Source organism: Canis lupus, chromosome 14, assembly GCF_048164855.1.
Source record: "Canis lupus baileyi chromosome 14, mCanLup2.hap1, whole genome shotgun sequence".
In the NCBI taxonomy this organism is placed as follows: domain Eukaryota; kingdom Metazoa; phylum Chordata; class Mammalia; order Carnivora; family Canidae; genus Canis; species Canis lupus.
Genome location: NC_132851.1, coordinates 24,217,584 through 24,222,020, shown reverse-complemented (window position 1 = coordinate 24,222,020; position 4,437 = coordinate 24,217,584). Strand labels below are relative to the sequence as shown.

The 4,437-nt window shown below is 43.7% G+C and overlaps 1 long non-coding RNA gene across 1 annotated transcript; it reads right to left on the bottom strand.

Moving 5' to 3' along the window:
* Window positions 1-2,316: 2,316 nt before the first annotated feature.
* On the bottom strand, window positions 2,317-3,206 carry LOC140603804 (uncharacterized). Its single transcript, XR_012006782.1, has 2 exons — window positions 2,960-3,206; window positions 2,317-2,594 (listed from the first exon to the last, which is right to left on the bottom strand). It is a non-coding gene; the product is annotated as an uncharacterized lncRNA (long non-coding RNA).
* Between the last annotated feature and the right edge of the window lie 1,231 nt (window positions 3,207-4,437).

The window sequence follows — 4,437 nt, the reverse complement described above, 5'->3', positions numbered from 1 at the left end:
CCTGCCAACACCTTGGTCTTGGACTTCCAGCATCGGAAACTGAGAAAATAAACCTCTGTTGTTGAAGCCAACCAGTCTGTAGTATCTTGTTATGGCAGCCCCCACAAAGTAATCTATAAGATAAAAGGAGAGTCTCTCACAAAACACAGCCCTCCAACCATCAGCAATGGAATCACCTGGGGGATCTCAGTTAAAATGGACTTTTGGGACCACTCGAGACTCACTGAGTAAGGGTCTATATGGTCAGGCCCTGCTTCATGGAAATGTGCCCTATGTCGACCTGTAGAGCCCCGTGACCACGAGCCATGGTCAGTCTGACCTGGGTTCACTGCAGTGTTGCCACTACTGACCTTACAAATTGTCACATAAAAGGGGAGAATTATGAGAATGAAGGGAGGCACTTTAATTAGTTCCTCTGCAATAACAAGTATAAACTGAGCCCATCTTTAGGGCTGGGACCTATGGTCTCCTCACTAAAACCAAAAGTTGAGTGAGTGAGCTGATCACTTACACATCTGCAGCCCCAGTGAATCATTTATAAGCTGTGACTAATGGTATTCACCTCTTAGGGGTGTGGCCAGGATAAAAGCAAGGCTCTGTGATGCTCTTACACAGTGCAAAGCAATTAGTTTCTCCCAGGCCTGGTACTAGCACATTAGATGAAAATTATGACACAATGGTGACTTTCCTGCCGTGTCATCAATTTGTGGTCTGTATGGATATAAACAAGCATGTGGTAATTGCATTTAAACTTTTTAAAAGTGCATACTAACTGAATTATCTTCAGAAATGAGTTGTATTCCTAGCAGACCAAGGGGGTATAGCATACATGTTTTATCCTTGCTGTTTATTTTTATTATTTATTTATTTATTTATTTATTTATTTATTTATTTATTTAAAAGATTTATTTATTTATATATGATAGAGAGAGAGAGAGAGAGAGAGAGAGAGAGAGAGAGAGGCAGAGACACAGGAGGAGGGAGAAGCAGGCTCCATGCCATGAGCCTGACGTGGGACTCGATCCTGGGACTTCAGGATCGTGCCCTGTGCCAAAGGCAGGCGCCAAACTGCTGAGCCACCCAGGGATCCCCATATCCTTGCTATTTAATTAATTTCTATTTTCTGAATAATTTAGGCTTGTCCTTAGGCTGTGGGAATAGTTGTTGTGTAGGATTTCATAGTTTTTTGGGTTTATTTAACGTTATGGATCTAAGTAATTGGCAGACCCCTATATTAGTGCAGGAATTCCCAAATCCATGTGACCAGCCCCAGCAAGCAAATGGACGGATTGTGATGTCAACATATTGTCACTTCCACCTTCCTCTCTGCAAGAGTATTGGAATCCTTTTGGTCTGGATTCAAATCCCAGTCTTACCACGTAGAGAGCTGTGTGACTCTGCGTAAGCCATACAACCTCTCTGATCTTCAGGTTCTGGAGCTGAGAAATAAAATAATAATAGTGTTCCTCTCACAGGCTATTAATGAAGGTCACATGAGAAAATGCATCTGTTACTTCTTAAGACTGGTCCCAAAATAGTAATGCTTCCAAAAGAGTAGCAAATGCATACTAAAACTCTTGAAGAGTAGTGGGAGACTTTCTGAAGGCTCTTGAAAGAAAGAGCAAGGGAAGGGGTTTTATATCAGACAAGGGGAGCAAATCTGCCCTAACCTTCCTAAAATGTCACCTTCTCCCAGCGTCTCCCTCATCATGGTACTTCTCTCTTTAACTTCTCACTTCTGTTGCCCTCCCTCCTACTACCAGCCTGTAATCTGCTCCTTTCCCTTTCTGTACCTCTTCTTTCTTCCACACGTAACTCTGAGGCATTTCTTTGGCTTTTTCATTAGACCTGTTCCCACAAAAAGAATTTAGGAGCTGAAGAATTCAAAGAACCCTCCTTAGAAAGCAGGAGATAAGAAATGGTGTGAATACCTATCTTAGATACTTGTTTTTGATTTTGCTGTGTTGATAATGTGTCCTGGCACAAAGTTGTTGCTCAGTAAATGTGTATTCTTGTCTGTTGCCCCTCCCGATTCTGTTTGGCTTTCCACCTCTCCTGCTTCCCCTTTGTGGGATGCAGTCCCCTGGACTTTTCTGTCACCCACCTGCCGCTATCCATTCTGACAGTCCCAGGATCCAAGCTTCTCTTTCCAGGTGCCCTCTGTTCTTTACTTTCGGTTATGTATGGAAAAAGGGAGAGGGTTAATAAGCTGTGACTTTAAAGTTAATACTTGATTATGCATCAAGAAAAAAAGCTCTGACTTTGGGAATCATAAATCTTGGGTTTCTTGTTGCAAATAACGAAGTAAACTCTTGCTATTTTAAGCAAGAAAAGAATTTATTTAAAGGTATTAGGTGGGTTCCAGAATCTGGAAAGTCTCAGCAAGCTCTGAAGCTGCACAGTCCAGATCAGCACCAAGGAGCTGCCACAGTGAAAGCACCACAACCACGCTACCCTCACTCAGGACGAGACCCCAGAATGTTCACCATTGCAGTGCCCACACATTGGCTTGAGGACTTCTTAGTGCATGCACTTCTGAATCTAGGCTTGTGTGCATCCAGGTGGTGGGATCTGAGTCCCATGTGTGCCATTAGCTGGAAAGGAATGTAGTAAGGTGAGAAGTTTGGGAATGGCAGGGCTGGTAACGTGAAAAATTGTCAAGGTGCAGACAAGGGAGTTGGGGGGACCACAGTGGCAAATGCCTATACCTAGTTCCCTCCCCTGACATTCACTGGCTGTGCCACTGTGAGCTAGATCCCGCTGAACTTAGTGTCCATAGCTGTAAAATGATCAATACCTGGTGAAGGTGGAGGTCATGGGATAAAGAATCTATTTCCCCCTCATCTGGGTTCTGGGGTTCCAGTGCCAGCTTTAGAAATGACAGCTGAGCAGTGATCAGCAACCCCAAGTACAAATCTCTGGTAACTTCTAGGATGACGAATAGGGTGGGGCTGCATACCTCAGTGTCCTGCATACTTTGCTTGCAGAATGGATATTCTGGGTCCCATGGCTGGCCTTGTTTGGGCAGGAATCAGGAAACATGAGCTCCCACTGCACCTAGGTGCCAGCTTTGAAAAGCAGGTCACAATGCCTTCAGGAATCCTTCAGCTGGCCCTGTGCCAGCTCAGCTGCAGAGACACAGAGAGGCAGAGCTAGAGGTTGTATCATTATAGGAACATGCATTCCTGTGCTTGGCACTGGCAGTGTGTGAGTGGTAAAGGAGCTTTGAAACCAAGCCAGAAGCTACCAGAAACTACTCTGTGTACAATTACTCCAAAGGTGTCATCAACGGTGTGATTGTACCTGTCATATTCCGTTTTCATTATTGCCTCATCAAAATGGAAGTATTTCCTGTCAGGAATAAACTATATGATGCAATGCATACAACTATAAATGCACCTTTCCCTTTTATTGATGGGAATTGGACAAAATGGAATTAATGAAAATGTCTGTGTGTGCGGGATCCAATTCTGTGGCAGTAAGTTGAGGAGTGAGTGCATCTTTGTGTGAAGTCTCATGTTCTGTACTCCTAAGTATCAGATTGCCCCTCAGCATGCCAGACCTAATCCGTTTGATGAAATCCTATGGCTCCAGATGAAACAGCCTGAAGAAGCAAGTGTGCTTTTAAGGCACTGGGTACTAGTTATCCTGGGATGCCTTCCATCACCAGCACAGGGGGTCTCCTTTCTGCCAGATTCTAGACAAATCAACTTAATGAAATACAATTCAGTGTATACCAATTCAGCAAATTGAAATGGAGCAGTGACATGAGGTGGTCATTAGTTCAGATTTTGGCAAGTAGGGTATCTGCAGAGTTCCTGCCTTTAAGGACTTACAGTTAGAAATACCTTGCAAACAGGGGTGCCTGGGCAGCACAGTTGGTTGGGCGGCCTACTCTTGGTTTCAGCTCAGGTGGTGATCTCGGAGTCATTGGATCCAGCCCCAAGTCAGGCTCTGCACTGGACAAGGAGTCTGCTTGGGATTCTCTCTCCCTCAGGGGAAAAGGCCATATTTTTTTTTTCTTTTCCTCAGGGGGAAAAGGCCATAATTACCTACAGAAATAAAAGAATAATTAAATACAAGGGATCAGAGTGCTAAATCTGCCAGTTTGGGCTCCTCATCAACTCTGAACTGAAACAGAAGGCTCTGGCAGTCAACTGATCATCCCCCAGCTCTTTCTCTCTCTCTTTCTCTCTCAAAAAAAAAAAAAAAAAAAATCCCTTGCAAACAAATGCAAATCACTATTGTTCACATTCAGTTATTGAGCAGCAGAATGATCAGTGGTGAAATCTAAGCAGTTTTTGAGACCTGCTAAGAAGAAAGCTCTCCCTCTTTCTATCAGGCTCAAACCCTATCATCTTACACTCATACTATGTGACTGTCATTACAGCCCAACTGTAACATAAGCTAATTATAGTCTGATAGAGACTAAATGTG